A 13,492-nucleotide genomic window follows, 5' to 3' on the forward strand; every position below is an offset into this window, starting at 1 on the left:
TTTCTTTTCGGCTGTGAAAAGAAAATGAGTACGTACCGAAATGTTGCTGGTATCTCTTCTTGAGGATGAAATAGAATAAAATAAAAGAAATCAATTTGTTTAATACTTAATATCATATTCATGTGTCATTTGTGTCATTAGCGTTCTTTTTCACGCATCTGTTTCTCGACCAACTGTTTACCGAATTGAAATTTCACCCGATTTGGTTCACTTTCGGAATTTGATCTACATTTGCTATCAAATTGTTTCTAACACTAATTAAATTTATCTTAAAATTATAATAAACAATACAATAATTAAAGTCTTGTTGATTTTTATTTGAAATCATTGTGAAATGTGTAATTTATTTTTGTTTTTGCGCGTTTTCACTTTTTGCGCATCCTCGAACTGCGCATCTTCGACTCTTGTGCAATACGCTTGTGCGACAACGAGCCGCAAAGAAGTATTAATAAATATTATCGATAATTATTCCATAACGCAATCACACGCTGGCGAGTGCCTCGCAATGCTAATATTAGTGTCGTTCAGCGCAAGACTTAAGTCGTAAAAGTTTTCGTTGCAATTGAGTTTTATCTGCATTTTTAATTTTGATCTATTCATCTTTAAATCGTCAAGAAATGAGCATAAATCACATGTAGACAATTTATTTGTGTAATAGAATAATTTATCCCCTTAACAATCCAACTTTACGAAATAATTCAAGAATGCATATTACCTTTACCTCTTAAACTTAAGTTAACTTCACTTAAGTAATAATGTTAAATAATGCGTAAATCTTACTTTTTATATTCAATATGTTCACCACTCTTTTATTCGCTTTTATTATTTGATAAAACTCGTTACCTTGACATGTAAACATGTCAAAAGCGAGTACTGCCGCCATTGTTAATTGCAAGTATGCCCACGAAACCTCTAGAAGTGGTGTTGACAACAAAAGAGAGAACAACAACGTGCTTATATAATACTTTATATATATATATATATATATATATACAGTAGAATCTTGATAACTCGAATGTCAAGGGAAACCAAAAAAAATTCGAGATAGCAAGTTTTCGACTTAACAAGAATTTCGAGATATGAAGAGGTAACTTATCAAATTTCGACATAAAAAGGCACAATTTCATAGAACATTTATTACGACAAATTACATTAGGTAACATAAAAAGAGAGTCAAGGACATAATTATAATGAATGAACTTACACTGTATGTTTTAAATAATTGATAAAAATCTGTGATCTTCGTTTGATTCAAGCCATTTACAGATTTTTATCAATTATTTTTTCTAGTTCATATAGTGAACCGAATATATGATACTCGATATCATTACATCTTTCAATATAAGTTCGTAGTGTATCAATTGCTGTATTGTACTCATGTTGTTGCTTGTTAATAGCCAAACAAATATGTACTGACTGAGCCAAGTAACCAAAAGTGACCAAAAATGAAGAAACATAACATCTGTGTTTCTTAGAAATTAGAAAGTTTATTGAATGAATTCATTCCTTGCACGTGTGCAAAACAAAAACAATAGATAAGAGGCCCCGAGCCCCGAACATTCCTTTTTTGATTTTATTGCCACGAGTTTTGAGCTCCGGGAATCCCGAGTAAGAAATCATAAAATTTTATGAACTTCGACTTACTGAGGTAGTATTTGCAGTTCGAGTTACTGAGTATTAAAATGTACGAGTAATGCCTCACAGGGAAATAACTTATTGTTCGAGTTACTGAGTCTAAAAAATTCGAGTTAGTGCGTCGTTCGGGGTTCAGCGGAAGGGAATAGCATATCTTTTCGAGTTACTGAGGATTACGACTTAACAAGGTTCGAGTTATCAAGATTCTACTGTATAAGAAAATAAGAATAATAATAAATACATATTTACCACAATGGGAATAAAGTATAAATAAAAATAAAAATTTGCAATTAACACTTTTATTATTGCAATGTTTACAATAAACTTTCCTCAATCTTCAATGTGATGGATTAAATTTAGAATGTTCCTGGTCTATTATTACATCATACTTAGGATCTAATTCGCTAGTAGCAATTCGAAGAACTGCGTCCAAATTTTCATCTGTTATTCTATGTAGAGTCTATAGCCATGCTCGATAGATTTGCCCCCTTTTCCATCTTAACTAGTTAATTAGTAGACTTCATTCGATCTTCCTAATTACTATTAGTCGTCTTCTACCTCTACACGTCTTTAATAATATGTTACATTATTTACTATTAGAAGATGTGGATCTTCTGGAGTTACGACTCCATCTTCACCAAATATTATTTTCATACCTGATTTCTGCATTTTTGTAACAGATAATAAATTATAAGGGAGATCTGGTGAATATAATACGTCTTCGATTTGTCCTTTGACTCCTTTGTCGGTGATAACTTCTTTCTTCGTCGCGTATATAAAAGTTCCTTTTTTTGCTACAGACATTTTAATGGATTTGTGGGATCGATGAATGTAGTGCAGTTATGATGATGATTAATTATTATATTAGGCAGTATTTATTTAATGCAAAGACACTTGGTTTATTTATCACGATGTATGTTTATTATAATGTAAACGTTTACCAAGTCTTGAAGAATAGTTAAGAAGTCTTGAAGAAGTGTAGAGTAAGAAGTATTGTAGAGAAGTGATCTTCCTACAGTGTGGCTTTTGTTTTTAATGTGACAAGAGTTGAGAAACCCGTTTCACATCTGTATGTTATAGCAAATGGAATCAACATTTTTAAAGCTCTGTCAGCTATAATAGGATATTCAGTAGCTGCTTTTCGCCAAAATGTGCAGAGTTTATCATTTTGGAAGTCAACTTTTAATGAATTATTCTCCCGCAGTCCGAGAAACTCTACTTTCGCAGACGCATCTTCGTCCTTGAAAATATCCACGCAAGTAGAAAATGGTCTTAAAATCCAGGAGTAGGATTCACGACTGTCCATGTTTGGAAAATATTGCTGCCGTGAGTCTATCACGGCAGTTAAATGTTGAACCACGGAATTCTCAAACGTGATTTTGTCTTGTTTTATATTTTCTAATTGCTCACTTAGGTGTGTAAACATTGATACATCACCAGCTTGGACTCTACGTCGGTAAAGTTCTAATTTGCGCAAAAAACTTGCGATTTTATCCTGCAAGGTCAAAATGTTTGTTTCATTTCCTTGCAGTGAAATATTTAGGCTATTAATTTCGGTCAAAAAATCAGCAAGGTACGCCACCTCTAGAACAAATTAAAATAAATAAAAGTTCTTTGAGATCACGTCGGGGTCACCAATTTGTGGGATCGGTGTGAGTTATAATTGATAGTGTTAAAAGACACGATGTTTAATTATCACGAACAATGTTTATTATAATATTAAGGTTTACCAACTCTTGAAGAAATGTAGGGAAGAACTGTAGAGTAAGATGTAGTAGTGTTACTTAAGAAGTGTGTGGAATAACTGACCTTCCTAAACCCTTGTCACTCACCAGCAACCCTTCAGGTTGATGGGTGGTGACAAGAAATTTGGAAGTAGGAAGAAAGCGATAGATTTGATTGGTAGAAGAAAGTGTGTGACATTGAAGAGAGGGAAAGTTGACCATCGGATTTTGGGAATCCGAGTCGGACTCTCCTCACGCTAGATACCGCGTGTCAAACCGTCCGACACGGGAATTATGTTTTTCAAGGGTAGTTTATGATAAGGTAATAAAAGACATTAGGAATTTTGGGAATCTTAGATAAAGAATTATGGCATGCAATATAGATGAAGAAATTTAGAGTTTGAAAATATAGAAATGTGTGTTGGGTAAAGATCCCCACAGATCTTTCAATGTAGCAAAATTATTTGTTAATTCGGCTTTATTTACTATATGATCGGAAGCGCCAGAATCTAGCAAGAAACTTATCTTATTATCTTCTTTATCGTTTAATTCCCAGTTTCCAGACATAAATAGGAAACCTGAAAATTTTTCCGAAGAAGCGTGTACTGATTGTAATGTTTTTGTATTTTCATTCGCGGTTCTCTCCTTGTACCTTTTGTAATAAAAACCCACGTTTTGTATATGTCCTGGTCTTCCACAAAAATAACACTTCGCTGATGATTTATTTCCTGGCTTAAATTTCCTGTCTTTATTTGTTTTATGCATATTTTTATTGAAAGGATTATATTTCTTTCGACCACTCTTTTAAAGTTATTTTGGAATTGTTTATTCACTTCTACTTGTTGGTCATGTCTCACTTCTACTTGAAGCACTTTACCACTGGTATCTTTATTTTCTTCTGTCAATTTAACTTCGTGGTCCAAAAATCTACTTTTGGCAAAAGCAAGTGTCAAATTTTCTGGTGACATTGTTTCAAGAGTTGTAATAACACCAGAATACTCATTTGACATTGTTATCAACAAAAGTTGCCACTTTGTCCGACTCGGTTATTTGTTCTCCAGTAGCAATTAATTGTTGAATTAATTCTTCGAACGCGATAAAATGTTTATTGAGGGGTGTTCCAGATGGTAATTTTAAAGCCAATAACTTTTTACGAATAGACACTTGTGCAATAGCGGATTTTCTTTCATACAGTGCATCTAGATTTTTGAAAATTTCGCTTGTTGTGATTGAAGGCGTTATTATACTTAATCGAATCAGCTAAGTAATTGACGATTAAACCTTTCGCTACTCGTTTATTCTTGTCCCATTTTTCCGCACTTCTTTCTTCTGTTGGTCTAGGAAAATCAACCACATCAAGCACTTTCACATCCGAGAAAAGTTGACGGATTCGCATTTTCCAAAAACTATATTTTTCACCATCAAAGGGTTGAATGTTTCGTTTAAAATTAATTCTATCCATTGTTTATTTTGTCTTTATCACTGTTAAACGAAACTTATTCGAAATACAAATATGCACGTCACTTATTAAATTATAAAGTTCACTTAAGAGTTTTTAAATTTAATTAAATTAATTTTATTATCAATAATCTTTCTATTATTTTATTTCTCGATATCTGGGCCCATTACCTATTAGAAGTTATGGATCGATTGTTAAATAATAAGAAAGATTTTCACTTTAATATTTCATTTTATTTTCTGCACCGAAAAGAATATCTTTCTCTTACGTGTTCCCAATCGTAACTAACTTAAAACGTTGCAAAACCAGTTACCAACTCTCAAAAATATTTATCCCTAAAGTTGGTGACAAAAACCCCTAAAATCGCCCTAATTCTTATGTTTTCCCCTAAAAATACATAAATATAAATTCATAATGATTTAGAAATAATATATTGTAATATGTTGTAAAATGTTTTTATTGAAAGTTATTTTACACATTAAATATTTCATCTTCATCTGAAGATTCAGATTTTTTAAAATCATACATGTTAACATTAAATAAATTTAACATTTTATTGGATGGATTAAAAGTTACACAAGATCCATCATTTCGATTTAATGTAAATCGGACCGTCAGGATGCTTTGCAACATTTTAATAGATAGTCTATTCCGCAACTTAATTTTAACGATATTATAGATAGAGAATGCACGTTCGACACTGGCGTTTGAAATTGGAACAGTGACAAGTGCTAATCCGAATTTTGAAATATTTTCAAAACGTTTACAGCCAGCTGCGTCACAAGCATTATAAACCTCAAAGTAAAAATCAGCTGAAGAAGAGGTATTGCTCCATTTTTTATTACTCAATTGGTGCCCCTCAGATTCAATGTCATTTTTCTTGCCATATATATATGACTTCGCTGAATGACATTTAATATTGGTTTTATGTCGGGTTTGACTTGAGATGTAGCAATCCTTGGGTGCAAATCGGCAACCGTTTTCAACAATGATAAATTATCCGGAAGCCTCTTTTGAATTTGCTCGGCCAGAGAACACAAAAAGTTCTTGCATCGTTCCCTGACATCTAACAGATTCTTTTCTTCAAGTTCTTGTGATATGGTATGAAAGTCGAAACCAAAATACATTGATGCTGTATGCATCAGATGTTCCCGGAAATTAAATTCCAGCAGTTCAGAGTCCACCAATTTTTCCAACTGTGAAGGTACAACAAGTCGTTTTAGTAAATTTTTGTATAACAAAAACAAATCCTCAAACAATGTGATATGTTCAACATTGTTACTTTGAAAAAGTAAGTTTAATTGCGTCACATATTTTAATTCGTTTTTTAGAAAAATCAATAAAGCTTTAAACGGAAGCCTCCGCATGATATCATAAAGCTGTTCCGCCATGTAACATTTGTCATCAGATTTTGCAATAGAAAAAAGCAGCTTCAATTCCTCCCATTGCTCCAATATTGTGTTAACAGCTTGATAACGAGCGAGCCATCGAGTTCCGCTAAGTCCTTGGATTATTTTTCGGATCACTGTTATTATTCATGGTTTCATATAATTTTCTGTAATAATCCAAACGTTTAGGGCTGTATGAAAACCAGTTATGGGTTTCTCTTACAAGAAATTCTTATTGGCGTGGTAATGATTCAGCCGCATTTTCCGCGCATAAGTGCAACGAATGGCTAACACAATTGACAACCATTAAATCAGGCAGTTGTCTTTTTAAAATAGCAGTGACCGAATTATATTTGCCAACCATTACGTTTGCTCCATCAACGCCGATTCCGATCATATTTTCAATTTTTATGCCATCCTCTTTAAGTTGATTGACAATTGCTTCATGCACACTTTTTGCATCACAGTCTATTATATCTTTATTATTCGATAAAAAGTTGTAACAACTTGCTTTGCCTTGTGTGAAAAAAGCGAATCATAATGCATAAAACTTTATGTGTCGAAAGATCAGTACTTTCATCTATTATAATGGAGTACGAAAAATCTGCTATTTCCTCAACCAAAGCTTCGAGCATCGATGGACCAAGTACATTTTTTATTAGCATTGAACACTTAGTTCGATGAATTTTAAGGTTTTTTAGAGCATCTGATGAAGGATCTAATTGAGGGAGTATACTAATCAAATGATCTACAGTTAACCAAGAACAGTGCTCGGCAATAAAGGCAGCGATTTTCAATTTGGCAATTTTCGTGCTTTCTGACATGGCTGGTTTAAATACTTCAGAAATAGATTTACATGCTTTTGCTGATTTATCCCAGGCTGTGGCTTTTTTATGTTTTTCAGTTTTGGCGTGACTAAGCAATTACAAAAATGCTATGAATTCTATTTACCTTTTAAATCTGGATCTGTTTCCCAAATCTTCGTGTACTTCTGAACGTAGGTTTTTTTGGATTTATTTTCCTTCGGCATCATTAACAAGTTTCTTGACGACACAAACAAACCAAAATCAAAATAACAATCGTCGTCGTAAGATTAATCTATTTTTTTGTTAAATTAATGGTCAAAATCTAGGGAACAGAACATTCGTCAATAGAGCGCGCCACTATGCCTTAGAGTGTAGTTGTTTCGGGTTCTAAACTACAATAATTCAGTCCTTGCAATAAATAAGTGAGATTAGATTGTTTATTCGCTTATAACAAATCAACAGTAATGGAACTTGCGTTAGGAAAATACCGACTCGACTTGTGTCTCTTATGCGTAGCTAACTTGTAATGAAAATAATAATATGCCGCCAGAGCTGTGGCGTCCCCGAGAGAGAGGGAGGTTTGTTTGTATGAGTGATTGTATGTGTGTCAGTATGTGCGAGTGTTTGTTTGTTTGCGGGATTTGGTCGCTGCGTTGGCTGGCGCTTCAGTCGGCTTGCGTGGCTCGTCGGCTTGAGATGCGGCCTCTTTCGCTGGGGGTTGCAGGTCGCGGATGTTGTGGGCGTTCCGGACTTCGCCGCAAGTGGGCGCCGGAGCCAAGGGCGACTTCAGTCCCCCCTTTCGAAGCTAGGTTCGTACGTAGAACCTCTCCAATTGGCTTGCGTGGGATGAGGAGGTCTTCTTCACGACCTTGCCTTCAACGAGGCCCAGTTCGTATGTCTCGGGACCTAGGGGCCGCTATACGTAGTCGTGAGCTTATGGTGTGGGGGAACACGTCGCTTCACAAGATCGCCAACTTCAAACGCACTTGTTTCGTGCTCCTGGTTGTGACGATCTCGTCGTCCTTCTTTCTCCTCGTTCGACCTCTGGGTCGCATCGGCGCGGGCCACCTCTACCGGCACATTGTCACAGGCAGCATCGGATGGCTCAGCGAACTGCAGGAAGCGCGGAGAGTAGCCGGTAATCCCATGCGGCGTGCGGTTGTGGCTTTCCACCACTTGAGAAAGAAGCGTTGACCATCTTTGACTTGGGTGATCTACTACTTCCAGACGTAGACCTCGCGCAATCAAGTCGTTCGCCTTCTCGCAGAGGCCATTGGCCTGCGGATGGTAGGGCGACGTGGTGACGTGACGCACTCCGTGAGCTTCCAGGCAGCGCCGGAATGCGTTTGCCGTGAAGTTGGTGCCCCTGTCCGAGATCAGTTGTTCCGGGGGGCCTACGGCGGCGAACAGCTGGCTCAGTAAACCTATGACAGTCGCGGTGGTGTTCTTTGGTGTAGGAAATGCCCAAACGTACCTCGAGTGATGATCAACTACAGCGGCGTAGCGTGCCTTGTCGGGGCTACGTATAAAATTTTTTTTGGAGGCCCTTATATGGAGGTAAAGATTTTTCACAAAAGAAAAAAAAATATTGTGTGAAGAAATATTTATTTATCACATAATTTACCCATTTCACAAATAAAAATCGAATTTTAAATATTCACTCTCCTTGCCTTTTTTTCGGCAACCTGATTTATTAAATCATTTATGGCTGATGATGATTTTAGTTTTTCTAAAGTTTCTGCCTCTATGGACAATAGTGAGATGTCTGACAGCCGTTCTTGTCCCATCGATGTAATTTTTGATTAGTTTTAATTTTGAAAAAATTTCTGCCGTTGCGGTTGTAACTGGGTCAAGAATAAAAAGCATGCTGTGATTACCTCGGGAAAACTGGATGCAAGACTATTGAATTTTACTAGCAATAATTCAATGAATTTAAGAATTTAATGTGCTTGGCTTTCTTCTATTTCCGGATGGATATGTGACGAAGAACATGCTTCAGAAGAATCTGAAAATAAACGAGTAATTGTTAAAAAATAAGTACGAGTGCTTTGATACTAAACTAAAAAGAGTTATATATAAATATTTTTTGACGGACAGATGGACAGACCGAAATTAAAAGATTTCCTTGTTTATCACTACGGGCCCCTAATAAATGGGTTGGGTAGTAGTCTTGTCTTTGAAAAAATGAAGAAATTTTGGGCACTTTTTTTATAACCTCGTCCCTTTTCTGTTTAATTTTTCTTTTCTCAGCGCCGTTGGGATAATCTCTTTTTCTTTCACTCATTTCTTTTACAAATCGCTACTAATAGATACTGCTAAACCAGAAGAACAATATTGTTTGTACTGAATTACAATGTAATGTACATTTATATAAAGCGCGTAAATAAACTGTGCACTGCACTCCGTGGTTTAACATCCAATGCAAAGTATTCCCGGGGATTCCCCGCTGAGTTGAAGATGAAGTAAATTAAACGGGGAAGTCCCGCAGCCCGCCATTACGATGTAGTGTTGCCAACTTTTGAACGCACGCCTAACGCGGGAAAAAAAGGAATTGCTTTATAGAATTTTGTCATTCGTAAAATAAAATAAATTAGAAAGTTTTTATTCTTTTTCCTTACACACGTTGGGGTTCCCGTGGCCCGGGGGCCCGGGAACTACGACTTGGATATACTTCGCCTTGGTGCGTGCAGCTGCTGATCCCATGACGATTGTGTCGATTGCCCAGATGACCCCTGGACCCGGCGGCGAAGCGATCGGCTGAAGGAGGCCGTGTAGTCGACGGTTAGCGGGCTTCACCAGCTGGCAAGCCGTGCACCCACGAACGTACGCTTTGATGTGATCGGCGGCATCAAGCCACCAATAGTGTCCGCCCAAGAGGCGTTGTGTCGTCAACACGCCAGGATGTCCGTGCTCGTCGTGGTAGTGTCGGAGAATCTCGACGCGGAGTGGGGCCGGTACAAATATTCGATTCAGGCCTCGATGGCGATGAATCAAAAGGCCATCTCGCGTTCGTTGGCAGCCTGGGGGTGGATCGACCAGTAGGTCTTGCTCGCGTTGCATGACGTCGTCATCGATGAGGAGCGACACTGGCTCTCGTGAGAGAGCGTCAGCTACCTCATTATGTCGATGATGAATGGTGTAGCAGTATGTTAGGATTACGCGAGGAATTGAGGATTGTAATATTAATTGATGCTGCAAATGTTAACCGTATATTTAAAAACACACTAAGAGATGTACTCTCAACTAAGGCTGCGCACGTACTTCAGCATTCGAGCGTTGCACTTCTTGAGGGCTACATCCGGTTGCTCAAGTAACTCTTACAACTTAACACTCCCACTTAAGGGTTACTTGTTTGCAATGGTTACAATATGAGGCATTTAACACGTGATACAAAAAAAATATACACATTCTAAAATAAGAGCAAAACTTTACTGAGACATATTTGTTGACTTACTGATATCATTAACACCGAGCAAACTACGTAATTTAGAAAATGTATCGTAAGGTAAAGGTTTCGTCAATACATCAGCTGCTTGCTGCTTGCTGCTTGGTGTTTACATAACCTACATCAATTAATTTTACAATGGAGCTGTTTTCTTCATGGAAAATTTCATGCCTCGAGACTTTTATTTGGTTTGTTGCTGGATCGAAAAGGCGGTAATTAGTTGAGTCTCCCACATAACCGACTAAAATATACTTTGAACATTTCTTATCTAACTTTGTTCTTAGATGTTCAGGAGTGAGAAGATAAGCGTCACTTCCGAACGTCTTGATGTGTTTTAAGGTAGAAATTTTACCATTCCATTTTTCGAATGGAGTTGAATTCTTGATTTTTGAATTTGGTGTTCTGTTGAGAATATACACGGCTGTCTGAACTGCTTCAGCCCATAAGAATAATGGTAGGCCTTTTCCGAAGAGCATTGCTCTGGCACTTTCCATTATTGTTCTGTTTTCTCTCTCACAGCTTCCGTTTTGTTCGGGTGTATAAATTCCTGTAGTTTCAAGTACAATTCCTCTTTCGCTTAGCAAGTTCTTCACTTGTTGATTGATAAATTCGGTTCCATTATTCGTTCGTACACGTTTAATATCAGAACCAAATTTATTTCTACACTTAATCACGAATTGTTTGAAACATTCGAACACGTCACTTTTTTGTTTGATCATATTCACTGTGCGATAGCCACTACAATCGTCTTTAAACAATACGAAGTATCTTGCGCCGCCGACCGATTCTTCTTTCATTGGACCACAAACGTCACTGTACACTAGTTCACCTGGTGTAGTTTCTCTCTTGACACGAGTCTCAAAGGGAAGTTTATGCTGCTTTGCAAAAACACAATTTTCGCAAAAGAATTCGTCTTTGTCTGTTAGTTGCATCAGATTTGATAGTTCTTTGGTTGATAGTTCTTTGGAGAAGATTTCTTTAATGGACGTTGTGTTTATACGTGGGTAGTCCGATAAGTATTTAGCCTTTTAAAGAAAAACCAAAAAATGTTGGAAACCTATTATTTTATTTCTCAACATAGTCTCCTTCTAGCTCGATACACTTGACCCAGCGATGTTCCACCTTTTTTAACCCGTCGGAAAAAAATGTTTTCGGGAGGTCTGCAAAATATGCTTCCGTGGCGGCAATGAGCGACTCATTTGACTCAAATTTTTGCCCGGCTTTTTAAGTTATTTTCCCTTTGTTTTAAAGTTGGAAAGTGAATCAACTGTTCCTGTTGAAACTGTTGAGAAAATAATTTTAATTTACTTGTAAATGAGGTAACATTTGTGTACATATCATAAATAAAAAGTCCCTTTCCTTGTAATGAAACATTCAAATCGTTCAAATGTGATAATAAATCAACTGAGAAGGAAAGATCATTCAACCATTGTACATTCTTTCGTTCTTCAAATTCATTAAGCTTGTTTTTAATATTTAAGAAGTTCACAATTTCATCTAACAAATTGTGAAATCGTTTTAATACTTTTGAAAGACTTAGCCATCTAATCTCCGTATGGTAAGGAATATCACTAAAATCACATTCAATTTCTTTCAAAAAGTATACGAATTGACGGTGGTTTAATGCTCGTCCACGGATAAAATTAACAACCTTTGTTACAAGTGATATCACGTGCTTTAGTTTCAGAACCTTTTTACAAAGTATTTCTTGGTGTAAAATACAATGTAAAAAAATTATTTCTTTTCCTGGAGTGCACTTTATGTCATCACTTATTTTTTTTAACAATCCAATGTTTTTCCTGTAAAACTGGGACACCCATCGGTTGTAATATTGACAATTTTGTCCCACTTAACATTTTGTTTTTCCAGTACTTCTTGGATCGCCGTAAAAAAGTCTTCGCCAGGGGTGGTGCCTTTCATAGGACATGTAGAAAGTAATTCCTCGATAATTTCAAATCGATCATTTATACCTCGAATGAAAATTAGAAGTTGACTCGTATCGGTAATATCACACGACTCGTCTAAAGCCAGGGCATAATAAGTGCAGTTTTCCAATTTTAATTTCAATTGATCACACAAGTTATGTGAAATATTATTTATACGTCTTAAAATTGTTCTTCGTGAGAGACTAATTTTTTCAAGAGTAGTTTTTTTTATCAGGAATCATCAGAAAATGTTTAGCCTTGTTTCGCAATTTTATGTGCAACAATGTATCCAGCTTTTGTTAAAGCTTTATCTGTCTCTGACAGGCTTTTGAAAGTATTTTGTTGTTTAGTTAAACCATTTTTTAATTTCTCTGCTTCAACTTTCATTTGCTCTAGCGAAAATAATTTATATTTGTCGAAATGATTTGTTGAATAGCTTTATTGAAAAGTGCCTTTTTAAATTATATTCCCTAAAAACGGAAATAGTTTTATTACACACCAAACATACGGCTTTATCTTGTATATTTGTAATTAAATATTTGAAGGTCCAATTATCATTAAAACTGCGGCCGTCGCCATCAATTTTTCTCTTCTTTAATTGGCTCATTTTATGGGCTGTTAAATGTCTTTTGTCTTTGCGCAAAGATGATGATTGTGAATGCCAGACAAAGTTTTTCTACACTGCAATCTCGTCACACTGCTTGCACAATTTTTCATTTATGCCGCGGGCCAACTTTAACATCGTAACGGGCCGGATTAGGCTCGCGGGCCGGCAGTTGCCCATCGCTGCTGTACACCGACAAGCTCCAAGACCAACGGTGCTGTCGTCAGTAAAAAGGACCACAGGCTTGTCCGGGCGGTAGATGCTGACTACCGGCGTCGAAGTTAAGGCGTTCTTGATGGCTTCGAACGCGGCCTCCTGCTCGGCGCCCCAGGAGTCGGGAGGTGATGTTGTCGGCAAACTCCTTCCTGGTGAGTCTGGTGAGAGGTTCGGCGACTCGGGCGTAGTCATAAACAAAGCGGCGGTAAAAATTGGCAATCCCAAGAAACCGCTGAAATGCCTTGACGTTCTGCGGCCTTGGAAATTCAGCAACCGCAGCAACTTTTGCT

This window comes from Atheta coriaria, unplaced genomic scaffold (assembly GCF_025399875.1).
Source record: "Atheta coriaria isolate IRGN ID8LTWV9N9 unplaced genomic scaffold, Caltech_Dcor_3.1 hic_scaffold_7_pilon, whole genome shotgun sequence".
NCBI lineage: Eukaryota > Metazoa > Arthropoda > Insecta > Coleoptera > Staphylinidae > Dalotia > Dalotia coriaria.